The sequence below is a fragment of the Manis javanica genome, chromosome 1, assembly GCF_040802235.1.
Source record: "Manis javanica isolate MJ-LG chromosome 1, MJ_LKY, whole genome shotgun sequence".
NCBI classification, from domain to species: Eukaryota; Metazoa; Chordata; class Mammalia; order Pholidota; family Manidae; genus Manis; species Manis javanica.
In genome coordinates, this window is record NC_133156.1 from 155,973,698 (window position 1) to 155,988,695 (window position 14,998).

The following is a 14,998-nucleotide window of genomic DNA, read 5'->3' on the forward strand; positions in this document are numbered from 1 at the left end:
CATACGCTGTTTTTTTTTCTCCTTCAGCCCTAATCAAGTAATTTGCAACTTGGGCAACTAATTTAGCATGCAGACCCGGCCATAAACAACATAGTAAAAGGCAGGAAGGATTCCATCTTAAAGATAAGATTGCATTTTAACACTCAGGAAGTTAAAAAGTAAGATTCTTAACTCACTCTTTAGCGAACAGACATAACTCAGCCCACATTGGGGGCTGGGCAGGCAGTCTTAATTGATATGCTCCCAAACTACTAAGCTGCTATCCTGGGAGGGAACCAGAGCAGTAAAATTTCTTATGTTAATTTTTCAGAATTACCCAGAGGACTGATAAGAAACTTAATGTCTCATCAAAGATAAATATCTTGAGACCACTTAACAAGTCTGCACCCCCAGCACTTTGTCATTCCTGAAAAATCTTTAAAAGGGGGAACCCCCAATCTTGCAGTGTGCTCGTCTCTCTGTGGTTGCCGGCACCTTCTAAGTGTGTAACTTTAACTTTTTCCTAACCTTTCAGGATGCCCCTCTCCTCCCTGAGGTTTCCTGTACCTTTTATCTCTTAAAGTAACTTAAAAGTTTTACTTTTCTTTCTTATAGAATGGATTGCAGGTATTTTGTAGCACATTGCCTGCCATTTAATGCTGTTAGAAGTTTTCTTTTCTAACCAATCTAATGTTCAAATTTCCTCTACATCAAATCTGTCCATTTTCTTTGTGATTTCCCCACCTGACCGGCTCTGACATAGGTTCAGGTTACCTTCCTCCACTTTTGCACATTGTATTCGTTTCTCAGACTTCATAACAAAATACTGGGTGGCTGAAAGAGCAGATGTTTATATTCTCACAGCTCTGGATGCTAGAAGTCCACAGCCAAGGTGCCACAGGGTTGGTTTCTGCGGAGGACCCCCTTCCTGGAGGGCAGACTGTTGTCTTCTCTGTGTTCTCCCATGGCCTGTCCTCTGTGCTCATGGAGAGAAAGATCTGTAGTGTCTCTTTCTCTTCTTATAGAGACACTAGTCCTATTGGACTAGGGTCTCACCTATATGTCCACACTTAATTTTAATTATCTCCTATAAGTCCCTATTTCCAAACACAGTCATATTGGGGCTTAGAGCTTCACCATGTGGATTTTGAGTGGACATAATTCAATCTGTAGCATACATATATCCATTTATATTTTTAAACAGCATTTTTGTCTTGAATTTCTTAAATTTTAATACTTAATCCACCTAAGAATTCATTTCTATAATGCAATTAATTAATCAGCTAATTTTTTTGTCTTAATATCTATAAATGAACAAGCTAGGATTTCACCAGTTATAAAAACCATCTATATCACTAAATTTTCTCTCATTTATAAATCTATTTCTCATCTTTCTTTTATTTAGTCTGTTGAATTCTGCAGAACTATCTTGTTTCAATTATATTTTTAGGGTAACTCTTTAAAGTCTTTCTTGTTATTTTTTCAAAAAAATTCTTATTTGTCTCATTTTCAATCCTTTGTTGTTCCAGATGAACGCTTGAATTTAACTAGATTCCTTAATCTCACTACAATTAAAAATAACTTTTGTTTTAGAAAAGCAATACATGCTTACTTTAGAAACAAAAGAAATAAAGGAAAATAAACAGAGAAGAAATATATATTCATAGAGCTAACTTAATATATACCTATGTAGGTATCCACATATCTATGTATCTGTTTATCTTTCCAAGTTGAATTTTTAAGACCCTTTCCCCAAGACACAAAACTCCAAACTGAAGGCAAGTTCTGGCACGCTGAGACCCCCACCCCTTAAGATCCAATGACCAACGCAGAACACACTCTACCCCGACTCCTTAAAAACACGCTTCCTCACCCAGGACCTGCTGCTCCCTCTCTCTGGGGGCAGCCATTTTCTCTTTCAGATAAAATCTCTTGCTTGGGCCCGTGTCTCCTGAGTCCTTCTGGGGTAAGGAGGGTCCAGGCGAGATACCCTTTCATATAGTATGGTGCTTTTATATAAAATAGAGGATACCCATGTATGTACAAATAGGTACTTATATATTTAAAAACATATACAGTAAATGTGAATGTAAGCCTTTGGAAAATGTCCAAAGAACCACACAAGGAAATGGAGGAGTGGGACTTGACTTTGATCCCATGTCCTGTACTACTTGAATTCTGGCGGCTGTGCAAGCTCATCAACCTGCGCTACCCACCCCCGGCTAAGGGGGGCGCTGTGGCCTCCAGCATCCCATCGGCCAGCGTGGGGGCGGTGCCGCATGCGCAGTAGAAGGAGCCGAGGCGCTGCATGTGTTGCTGCCTGAACTCTTCCGGTCCGAAGTCTTGCTCTGGCTTAGAGGGAGCCGGACTGGCGGCTTTGGGGCTCTTGGTGCTGGGTGGACAGCGTCTTGGGGCCCAGATGAGCCAATGGCATCCTGCCCACTACCGTTGGGGCCAGAGAGGCATCTTTTCCGGACGGCCCTCCAGGGAGAGGAAGGGTGGAAGCCACGCCCCCAAAAGGTGAGCCTCCTCGGCCCAGTGCGGGCCTGTCCCGCTTGCAGCTCCCGGGCCTCGATAGCTGCCTGAGCGCTGCCGCCGAGGGTGGCCCTCGCGCCTCTTCCTGGGAGGCTGTGACGCTTTCACTGCTCTGCTCACAGTAGCTGACGGGGACAGTATGATTTTTTTATTTCTCCGCGGGCCTCATAAAAGCGAGGTGCGGGCCATGGTTCCGCAGGTGAAATAGAGAGGGACTGCCCTTTAAGATGGGACTGTCAGTGTTGGGGAAACCCCTCACTTACCAAAATGGAGGCCCCCGCATTCCTCAAGCTGCGCTGTTTGGCACAGAAAATATTAATAAGAGCAAAGGTTGAATGAAAAACCCTCCAGTACAACCAAACTTTTCACTGAAAAAATGTGTATTGTTTCCAGGAATCGCAAAGGGCGTGCTGTTGCTTTCTAAGAGGTCTCATTTGAGAACTCGCCCTCTGTATATTCAAATGATTAATTTTGAGGCTTTGCTTTCAGTGAACTCTATTCCTTGAGACCTTGCTTTCTGCCATCTCATAGGTCATTAAGTCCCCTTCATTTTATGCCCTGAATATCTTTTCAATCTGTCCTCTCTCCTCCATCAGCATTCTAATACAGAACTTGCCTGATCTATTGCTTTTAGGTCCTAATTAGTGTATATATTTATTGGTTATTGTTTCCGTTCACTCCGTTCTTCACATAAGACATCTTTTTAATAGTCATCTTGGAAAGTTCTTGTAAATATCGCACAAAAGCATTGCTTTAAGAATAACAACAAACTCTTTTCCATGGCCTTTAAGACTGCGTGGTCTAGAATCCCCTCTCTTTCCCCAGACCCATCTTGTGTCACTTTGGCCCTAACTTTCTATACCTAAGATATGCTGAATTAACCTGAAGTTATTTCTATATAAAATCCTACCGAAGGCAGCTCAAATACTACCTTTTACTGTTCCCCTAGCCTTATTAAGTGAAGTTCACGGCCCCCTTGTCTATCAAATTTTCTTTTAAAATATGAATTTGAAGTTCACTACGGTTGCATTTGATGGCATTCGTTGTACTAGGACTAAAAATAAAGTGTAAAGTGAAAGAGTTAAACTGTTTCAGTCAACATGTGTGTATTAATGGCACCTTAGTGTTCAGGATTGGGCTTGATTTTATTGGGGATGCAGAAGTTCTGGCCGCCTCTGGCTTTAGATGTGTCTTACTTGTTGAGCCCTTTATTCTCTTGCCTTGTCTGTTTTAAAGATGGGGAAGCAGGAAGAAGGGGAGTGTAGGTTGATACTAGGTGGGGTTGAATAGGTAGAGCAGTGAAATGCAGAGTAGAGAGAAGAGAGGCCCTACTTTTGGATTCTGCTTTTCAATTTCAAGGAGAGTTCAATCTTTGCAGAGAGACTGGCTGACCTAAAATTTGGCTATTAAGAAAATGTCTTAATAGGTGGAAAGACTATATATATCCCAGTTGGACAGCGGATGCCAGGGACCCATTTCATTGCTTTCAAAATTCCTTTGAAAAAGGTAAGCAGTATTCCTTAAGAAATCCAAATTCACCGTGTAGAACACTGGTTCTCAACCCTGTCACACCCCATTTTCTCTTTTTTGTAGCAAATACTTTGTAGCAAATACCCTTTGGTATCCTGAAATGAAATTCATATAAGTACAACCTATTTCCATACTTAATTTTGAAGAAGGAAAACAATGTAATGCTCTAACTATAACATAAAGAATAAATAAGATAGATTCATAATAATGTAATATGTATTTATATTTCAGTAGTTAAATGGCCATGACTATGCTAGACATTAAGAAATAGTTACTTGTTTCGTCAAATCAAAAAACTAAATGAGGAGTGATATAGGTGAGTTATTTTGCCTAAGTGGCCAGAGTTTCCATAATAATGAACAGCTCTTGGTAGATTTCCAAGTAAAGCAAAGTCTTCACTTGGTTGACAAGGTGACAACTGTCCTGGAAAATGGATTATACATTAAAACTGCAAAAAAAGCCTTCATGTTTATTCTTGAAATGAAGTTTGTTTCTAAGGCTTAACTTACAAACAGTTTTTTCACCTACGTGAATGTCGACTAGAACATTCAGAAGTCATTAGGGGGTAAGACACATTTGTAGGACTGTTCTGAATTTGGCCAGATGCCTGTCATCTATGACCCTACGCACTAAATGCCATTGAGACACCTTTGTTACCACTGTCACAACCCAAAAAATAACGTGGATCAGTATGGTCATAATTTCAACATGGAAACTCTGAAAATTGAACTCAGAAAGGAATAGGTGGGGAAAGCATTTGACTGACATAAAAAAGGTGAGAAGATGTTCATGTCTCTAATGAAACTGCCCAGCATAGTGTGGATTTGTCTGTGGAAGAACTCAACTTTTAATGTATGGGGAATTGATGTAATTTGTGACTCATAGGTCAGGGTTCCTTTTTTACTTGCTATGTCAGTTCTTTTGCATCTTTGTTCTTAAAAATTTAGTCACTTCATAAAGATAAACATGTGGTTCTTATTTACATCCACCAACCCCAAGCATAGAGTTTTTGACATATAATAAATACTTAACAATTTTTGTTGAATGAATGGCCTCCCCACCCACATTTGCAGCTCCTGAGAAGTTGCTCCTGTATTCCTCCTTTCTGTGTGATTGTCCCATCTCCTCTCCTATTCCACGGCCTCTAAAAGTGGATTCCTGAGATTCCACGAGGGTCCCAGCTCAGTGCCTGTCTGGAAGCCCACCAGCAAGAGAAGCACAGGGAGACTCTTCAGTTTCCTTTCCTCCACGTGGCCCCAGGTCTCTTGCACACTGTCATTATAAAAGTCTCTCCTGGCTCTGTGTACTCAAGTAGTTTCATTCAATGTTGGGATTAAGGTACTGTAAAGGGGATAACAGGGCTGTATAAACACTCTCAGTGAACCCCCTATCCATGCAGTAGAGTCAGAAAGATGAAATATCTCTGTGTGGCAGTGAAATGTAACATTGGTCTCCTGTGTGTTTTATGGAAGTCACCAAGGAAAAGCAGCCTCAGTACTTGCCAGTCTCTCCTCAAGCACAGTGGAATACAAAGGAGAATATGTTAAATGTCAAATATTTGACATGGTAAATTCAAAGGAGGGGAAAACCATAATAGGGTTAATCAAGGAAGGCTTCCTAATATAAATTGTTTATCTGAAATTAGTTATTGTTCAGATACCTGAAGGTGGTATTTGACCCATCAGCCCCAACTTTGTGAGAAACTGGAGAGATTATATGCCTTGATGTAATTAATTTACTCTTCAAAACTTTTACAATATTATGCAGAAGACTCAACACCATAAATTTGTCAAATCTTGTGTTAATTATAAATTTATCATCTCAAATAGGCTGATTTTAAAATTCATATAGAAGAGTAGACTTAAGTAGCCAGGAAATTTTTGAAAAAGAATAATAATGGTGGAAGGGGGGCATCTAGCCATACCAGATATTAATCTGTATTAAAGTGTTGCTAGACCATAGGTGCTTTTTAGGGCAGTGAAACTATTCTGTATGTCACTGTAAGGGTAAATACTTGTCATTATATACTGGTCAAAACCCATAGAATGTACAATATGCTGAGTGACTCATAACATAAACTAGGGACTTCAGTTGATAATGATAGATTAGTGTTGGTTCATTGGTTCTAACAAACGGACCACTCTGTTCTGGAATACTGATGGTAAGTCTTTGTCTGGTGAAGGAGAGAGGGTATAATTGGGAGCTCTCTGTGCTTTCCACTCAGTTTTTCTGTGAACCTGAAACTGCTCTAAAAACTAGTCTGTTAATTGATAAAAAAGTATGTTGCTGGCATCTGAATAACCAAACATATCAGTATGGAAAAGAGTACATAAGTAAGCCAAATACATAAAAAATTGTTTAGCAACAAAAACCACTTCACATATATAAATATTCTAGAAGTATTTGTAAGTGCCTATTTATAGGCACCCCCCTTGGAGCTGGAGATGCAGTGTGGGACAAAACTGATGTGGTCCTTCGGGAGTTTACTGTCTGGCTGGGAGACCAACATGAAACAAATAAACAGAGAAATAAATTATAGAAGTGAGCTTATTTTCTTCCTCTAATCTTTCTGAAAGAAAGCATTATACAATAGTTTGTAACTTCCAGAGGAGTGGAAATTTTCCTTTGCATCTCATTGTTAGTTTAGCATCACGGGGCTTGAATAAATGGGTAATAAAATAAAGGATATTAAGCACCCATCTGCTCTTTCTTACCTCATTCTCTCTGCCAGAGTTTTGAAGAGAATCTTGCTCCAGAAGAATGTTTTTCCCCCTTGGATCTTTTTAACAAAGTCCAAGAACAGAATGAAGAACTTGGACTGATTATTGATTTAACATATACTCACCGCTATTATAAGCCAGAGGTAAGTGAAACCCTTAATTGAAAAGAACCTTTCAGATACTGTATTAGTTCATAGCAATTCAGTAGTTATCATCTTACATTAAGGCGAATCCAGGCCTTCTTTCAAGGGTAATAGTTCAAAGAAGGAACCAAATGGTTTCCTTAATTATACATTTAGCAGTAAGCTTTGTATGTGCTTAAGAAATGCTGTCAGCTTTCGTGTTCTATATTTTGAAAATGAAGCTTGGAATAAGAGTAGTAGTAGTCTAATAGAAAGGAATACCTCATATGTCCCTAGCACTTACTTTAAGCAGTTGCCTGAGCATGTGTGAGCATCAGAGGAAAAGACAGTTCTCTGAGTTGCATGCTTTCTATTCCTAATACTTTTTGCTACTGATACAGAAACCCATATGATCTGTTGGCCCATGTAGCATATCAGTGGGAAAGAATTTTCCTTCTGACAGTTGCATGGCCTTGGGAGACAATGACACCTGACGTTTGTTAGTATTTGCGTAGCAGTTTGCCATGTAAAAACTACTTGCACATACACTGACTTAGTTGATCCTTGTAACAGTCCTTTGCTGATGAGGTAGTAGTACTAATATCTCCTAGTGAGTGTCTTTCTGTGATATTAGCAGTCACTGATGACTGATAGTTACGTCCATTAATTTGTTCGGGGCTGTGAGAAATGGTGAATTCTGTTGTTGTTTTCTTCATTTATTAGCTGGGTATATTTCTATCAAGAGAAATTGCCCCTCATTATCTATTTGGTTGCCCAGTTGTAGTGTCATGATTCTTTCCTTTTATTTAACAGCTTTCAAAAGAATGAGTTGATTCACTAGTATCCTCTGATGGTGACCAATAGGATTTTATTTTGTTTGTTTACTTGTATCACTGTGGACTCCATTGCAGTTATTATTCTTAACAGAGGCCCCATCTTTGGCCAGTTGGAGCTTCTCAGTTTGGCTCCTGAGTCCTTTTTTATCAGAGCTGGGTCAGAGCTAGGAAATGTGTTTCTATGTTTGCTTTTAAAATAAAACACATCAAAAGTTCACATCGATACTTTCCATTTAAGTTCAGAACAACAGGATTTTCAGTTAAGGTCTTCTGTCTTTTATCAGTACCCACTCTCTCCCACGCCAAGAATACCAGTTCTCAATAGTGTCTGAAATTTGCTTTGTCTGACTCTATTCTATTTAAATCACAGCTGCTTTGTGGCCTCTGAAATGTAAAATATTAGGTAGGACTATTTATGTAATTTTTAGTTACATATATGTTCATTCACATGGACTTTGCTTGCAGTTTTATATGCCTATTGACTATCCATCCTGCAGTTTTAATGAAAAGCAAGTGATACTTCCAGGTCGAAGCAGCTTTGGGGAAAAAAATGGCTCTTTTAGCAGAATTACTGACATGCCAAGTTTATTATAATCTCTTGGTTTTATTCTGGCTCGTCTAATTCAGTTTTAATTCTTTCCCTACAAATGAAATAATACACATTTTCATTGTTTTGCATTATAGAACTTACCAGAAACTGTTCCTTACTTCAAAATTTATACGATTGGGCATCAGGTACCTGATGATGACACTATTTTTAAATTCAAATATGCTGTTAATGGGTTTTTGAAAGAAAATAAAGATAATAGTGATCTGTTTTTATTTCTTACCAGAACTTCTGTATGCATTTTGAATGAGGTTGGAAGTTTTTAATATTTTTAATAGTTTTGCCATTGGGCCTATTGTGTTTAATATTATTAAAGTGGAAATGTCAGATGCTAATAGAGTGAGGTGTTACTTCTTCTTATAGCCACAAAGTTAGTTTGGAAAGTGATTTTAGTGAGCGATATGAACTGAACTAGCTTATTCATCTATTTTTTAAAAATTTGATTGGGAAATATAAAAATGTTCTTTTATATATTGGTTAAGAGGTAGGACATAAAGGAAAAGATAAAGAATCTCAGGGTCTTAGAGTATATAAAAGAGACAACAAAAGGGAAAGGTTTGGAGTGAGACAGACCCCTAGAAGTGAAAAAAAATGGACCAGTGGAGTGACATCCTCATCATATGTATTTAAGATATTCCTGGTATTTTTCTACTTTGGGTTCAAGTGGGGAAGGACACTGCCACCTCTTACTGTCATTCTGCAGACAGAAAGAACTCAAAAAGGCCACTGTTTTCTTGTTCCTGCTTTAAAGTCTACCTTACTCTGTTGCAAATAGATCTTAATAGCTTCCGAATTTTAAGGATCCATGTGCCTTTTTCTGGCATCTCACTATCAGCAAGTATATTGTATTTGTCATATTTTAAAACCGAGGTCTCTTGTCTTTGTCTTTGGAAAGTGACTGGCCCACAGCGTGAAATGTTCATTTGGCCATCTTTCTAAATTTAGCTTGAGAAATATACACTATTGAGCTGGACAGACAGTAATATTTCATATGTGTGTGTGTATATATATATATACACATATCAATAGAGAGTAGGGGAAAAAAGAATACAGATGGCAGTGGGAAGTTAGGGGATGAAAGAGAGAGGCAGGAATTTTCAGATTAACTTTTAAACTACAAACCTTGTCGTTTAATGCGGGCACTGGCTCTTAAATATCATAAGCCCCATTCGCATATCTTCCATCCACTTTGACTTTAGAACTTGAGAGGCTGAGCCTTGAGCAGGCATGTATAGAGGAGGTAAATTTTCTAATTTGTATAAATTGTAGTTACAGAAACATCACCTCCTAAGATGTTAGGGAGCCGCTGCCAGCTTGCTCGCTCCTTCAGGCCCCTTTCCCAAGATCTACCGTACGGCATCCCGTCTGTTCCATGAGGGCTAAAGGTCCTTGAGAGTGCCCGAGGACACATTGGTAAATCTCGGTCCCTCTCGGGTGTAGTCGTTGCACAGGCTGGCCCTGTGTTGGTCGTCTGCCCCCATGGTGCTAACTTGATGGGGCTCTGCCGTAGCCGTCTTGGGGCCTTGCTTATCATCCATTCTGGCCACCTCTGTGATAGGCCCCTCCACAGACACCAGCTCCCAGATGAAGAGGACAAGGCATTTTCCACCGTAAGACAGTGGGTTAATTATAATAAAAGAATTAAGTGCAACGGGAATATAGAAGAGAGACTGAGGAAGGTCTCACTGAGGAGACAGCATCTGGGCTAGGTGGTGAGAGGATTTCACTAAAATGAGGAAAGGACAGCCCAGGTATCAGGAAATGTACAAAAGGCAGAGAGCTTGGACATGTGCCATGGAGAGGCAGCCTCTGCTGGGTGAGGGGGTAGTGTGAAAGGGCAAGGAATTCGTACGTCACTTCCAACAAATATTTATGTGATACCTGCTAAGTTGAAGGCACTGTTCTGGGAAGTAGGAGCAGAGGACAGTTCTTGCTCCTCCATCCTCTGCATTCTAGCCGGGGAGAGAGAATGAAGTGAGTACATGGAATGTCATGACGATAAGTGCTTTGGAGAGCACCGAACAGGATGGAGAAGGGAGGGAGTGTGCTGGGTGGTCAGGGAAGGCGTATGAAGGTGTTGTTTGAGCCCAGCCTAAAAGGAAATGAGGAACCCAGCCACTGGGTATTAGAGGGGTGGTGGGAAAGTGTCCTAAAGTACAGGGAATAGTGGTACAAAGCCTCTGAAGCACGACTATGCTCAGCATGTTTGAGGACTAGTAAGGAAGTCAGTGTGGCTGGAGTAGGGAGGGAGCACTGAGTTTAGAGCAGTAGAAATGGGATTAGAGAGGCTGGCAGGGGGCAGGAGGGAGGTGGGTCATGCGGGACCTTGTAAGTCATAGTTTGGATCATTGTGGAATTACAGGTCAGTTGGAGACACAGATTGATATCTGTTTATAAGAGTTCTAAATGCTGTGATCAGAGTGTGGGCATTACTGTATGGTAAATGAAGATTTTTAGGCAACAGAGTAACCCAACCAAGTTTACATTTAGGAAAGATAACATCTTCCATAAGGAGGAACAATTGAAATAGTAGCGATTAGAAGTAGGGAGGTAGTAATCCAGACAGGAAAAAACAAGTCCTTTCTTACAAGACACCAAGTAGTCACAGACCTATGCTTTAGTTTTAAAATTTAATTTCTATATAATGTTTTTAAATGATGGACTAAGAAATATCGTGGCATACTTGGAGAAATCTTAGACTTGATTCTAGACTTTGTTCTGTTTGCCTGCTGGGTAGCTTAGACTTACATTTTTCCAAGTCTTGCTTTTTCATCATAAAATAGGGACAGAGCTTTTCATCTGGATACTTGACGGGGTACAGGGGCCTGTGGCGTGTGGGGAGCCGACAGTGAGAGGAGGAGCAGAAGCACCTTGGGGCCTTGAAGGGAGTGCCACGAGCGCTGTTTTTTTTAATAACTCAGCATCAAAAGTGAACCTCCCATTTGTGTCACTCCAAACCAAATTTCATTCTTCTTCTAGCGTGTTTTGATTTTGTTTCCACTCCCTTTTCCTGTACTTAAATCAATGACTGAGGGGCACTCTCTAGGAAGACAAATGGGTTTATCTCAATATGGTTTAGCTGTTCAGACCTGACCAGGCCTTCTCCTGTCTATACCCTGCGTCTAACTGGGGGCTCTTCACAGTTTCCCAGTGACAGTGAATTTTGACTTGGTATTAGATAATTCTTTATAGTATGTTCCTAAACACAAAATCACATTCCTCTTCAGAGTTACTCCTTTTCAGGGTAGTGGTAGTGTTGTGTGACTAAGAAATGTCACTCTCCAGAAAGGCGCATCACTTGTTGGTAGTGTGTCAAAATGACTTTAACTGTATTCCCTGTATTACAGACGAACTTATTGGCGTCCACTGTACCCATGGTGTAAACAGGCCTGGCTACCTCATCTGCAGGTGAGTTGCCAACCTTGAGAGGCAGACCCTGTTCCGGTTGTTTGGTTTACAATAGTAATGTAAGCTGGTTGCAGAAAATCAGCGTAGAAGCTTATGAAGCAGAAAGCAGTCCTACCCCCACCCAGAGATACCACTGGCCATCGTTTAACCTGTTTTTTCACACTTTAAAAATGCAGACATAAGCATATACATGTACTTTAGTGGTATGATATTTATTTACTTATTTATTTTGAGAAGGGATTTTATTTTTTATTTTTATTTAAAAATTTTTAATCGAAGTATAGTTGACATACTAATTTCAGGTTAATGGTATAATATTTAGACATTCTGTTTTATAATTTAGTGTATGGCAGATGTCTTCGTATAAAAGTCTTTGGAGACCTCATTCTTTTTTAAGGTTGCATTGCTCCTTCGCTTACTGATGAACATAAGAAAGTCATAAGTTGTTGATATTATAAAATATTGAAGTAATGAATATTCCTGTATGAACATCTTTGAATACATATATACTATCTTCTCAGAGACAATTTCACTCAGAATGGAATTTCTGAGTCAGAGCAACCCTTGTGTTTTTGTGGATGTTGCTGCACTGTGCCAATTTATGTTCATTCAGAAACTACGTATTAGGCATCTTCTTTGTGTAAGCACTGTGCTGATTGCTGCCAAAAAGACTTGTGAGACTTTGTGGGCAGAAAGACTTGACCAGCCTTCTCTGAATCCTACCAGTCTAGGGAGGGACTACATACTCTAGAATCACATAGTTGCCTGTAGAATTACAACCTGAAAAAGTGTGGACAGGTATATCTCCATGTGAAAACTTTTATCTATGCGTGGAAACATATCTATCTATATGTATCTACATGTGGAAATATATCTATCTACGTGTGGAAACTTTTATCTATCTATATCTATCTACGTGTGGAAACATATCTATCTATATCTATCTACATGTGGAAACATATCTATCTACATGTGGAAGCATATCTATGTACGTGTGGAAACTTTTATCTATCTATATCTATCTATCTACATGTGGAAACTTATATCTATCTGCATCTCATAACCAAAGTGGCACCAACAATCCTATCATCTCTTACATTATTATATAGCCATATGAGTCAGCAATTTCCATTTCCTTTTCCCTTTCAATGAAAAACTGTATTTTCCCCAAGGAGGTGTATTTGGCAGCATTCTCACGCTCTTGTTGAGCCTGCCTCTTCATAGCCTTCCGCTCTAGCTTCTGCTCTTCTGTGATGGGCTCTGACACTTCTGGCCCAAGAATTTCAGATATCCTCCATGGACGTGGTATGAAGAAGTAGACCTCTCGGTTTACATACGGGCTTTTAGGCTTGGGTAGAGGCTGGTTCTGGGGCACAGCAGTGGGAATGGGCTCCTGCTGGAGAGAAGTGCAAAGTGATGTTCTGTAGAGTACAGGTCTAGAAGCAGCGGACTGGGTGACACTAGGCTGGGTAGACTTGGTCAGGTCTGGTTGGGTTGAGTTGGTCAAGACTGGACCCAGAGATGAGCAGGCAAGATCTGTTAAAGATGCAGGAGCTTGCTGGGATGAATCGACTGCAGTAGACTGAGCTGCATTTGTAGAGCCAGGCTGGGTAGAGGAAGCCAAAGCTGGCTGGTCTGAGGCTGGAGACCATCGCCTACTAGGAACTCGGCGAACTAGAGACCTTTCCTCCGTCAGAAAAGGCAAAGGCACGAATTTGAGCTTCCCAGGAGCTGGCAGTTCAGTCTGAAATGGAGATGGACACTCTTTTTTGACACTGACGTCTGGTTTCTGGGCATTGACATGAGTTTTCTGAAGTCTTTTCCCCTCACATAGAGTATTCAGCCGTAGTTTGGTGGCCAGGGGTGCCTGGGGGTCTTTGGGGTTCCTTGAATTTCCCAAGTTCGGGGAAGAAGAGAATCCAGGTTTCTTATCAAACTTCTTCCCCAGTGCATGAAAAACCTGCACAGACTCCGGCATGTGCATGCCTAGACTGCTTAGAGGTTTTTTAAGATTCTCTTGGCTGAGCTCGGGTTCATTTTTCTTTCGCTTCATCCTGCGAATGGTTGGCTTTTCTTCTGCTGTGACTTTGTTTCCAGACTGCTCACCCTCTTCAGCTTTCTTGGAGTTCCTTTTTCTGGTTCTTGTGGTCTTCTCTTGTGCACAGCTCCTAGTTTTTCTGGTCCTCCTTGATGCAGTTATTGGAGATTTACGTCTAGAACGCTTGGACTTGTTCACAGGAGCCTCATCAGCATCTGCAACATTGCAGATACTCAAGTCTCCCTCTGGTGCCTCGGGAACACCACTGAGAGGCTCAGAGGCTTCATGACTGTTCTTCCTTGCTTGAACAAAGGACCTCTTTGTTGCACATGACCTTTTCTGCACCTGGTTTAATTCGGTGGCGCTGGTATCTTGGGTTTTGTTCACCTTGGGACCTTTGGACTGAATAACGTTTTTCAAGGAACTGAAGAGCTGATGAAGGTGCCTGTCTCCCACTGGGGCAGCAATGTTTGCAAAACTGCTGCTCGATTCATTCTCATTACCAAGTGTGGTTTGGTCCTCAAGGCTCAGGCTGTTCTTCCCCAGATCAATGTTTTCAAAACGAGGCTGCTTCTCTTGGTTGAAGGGATCAGTGCAGGCCTGGAGATGGTGAGTATCAGGGATGTGTATAGGGAGCAGTACATCATCTTGGTTTTCTACTGGGATCTGGGAGGCATCCAGAGGCTTCAAAAGCTTGTTTTTACTATTCTCCAAACTGTTATTCTTTGTTTTTTCCTGATTTTTAGCTGGAGGAAGTGCCAAGGGATTACCAGAGCTCTGCACTGAAGCTCTCACTGAAATGCCCCCAACCTCAGGTGGTGGGTTACTCTCAAGTGTCTCGCTGTGTGGATGTTGTAGCAGACAAAATGTCTGGTTTGGAGGCTGCAAACCCCAGGAAGTCTGCATCCCTACAAAGGAACAAGGAAGAAGTCAGTCTTTGGTAAGTGAGATGCTTCTAGATGCAACACAGAAACCATGCACTGCTCAACATGGACAAGACTTTTCTACTAGTTCTTAAAAGACATGGGTAGCACCCTGTGCTAGGAGATAGAGGAGGCAGCTGTTCTAGTTCTTACTGCTGATCATTTGATGTCACTTTGCTTGGTTTCCTTTGTACTTCATAGGACTTTTAGAAGTCAAATAAAAGGTAAAAGTGATTTTTAAAACATGAAATATTTTACAAGGCCTAGCAGTCTTCTATGTAGTCTTCAATAATCCTGTCT

General features: G+C 40.7%; 1 pseudogene; it reads left to right on the top strand.

Annotated features, from left to right (window-relative positions):
- Positions 1-2,398: 2,398 nt before the first annotated feature.
- On the top strand, positions 2,399-14,721 carry LOC140849926 (RNA/RNP complex-1-interacting phosphatase-like; annotated as a pseudogene).
- The last annotated feature ends 277 nt before the right edge of the window (positions 14,722-14,998 follow it).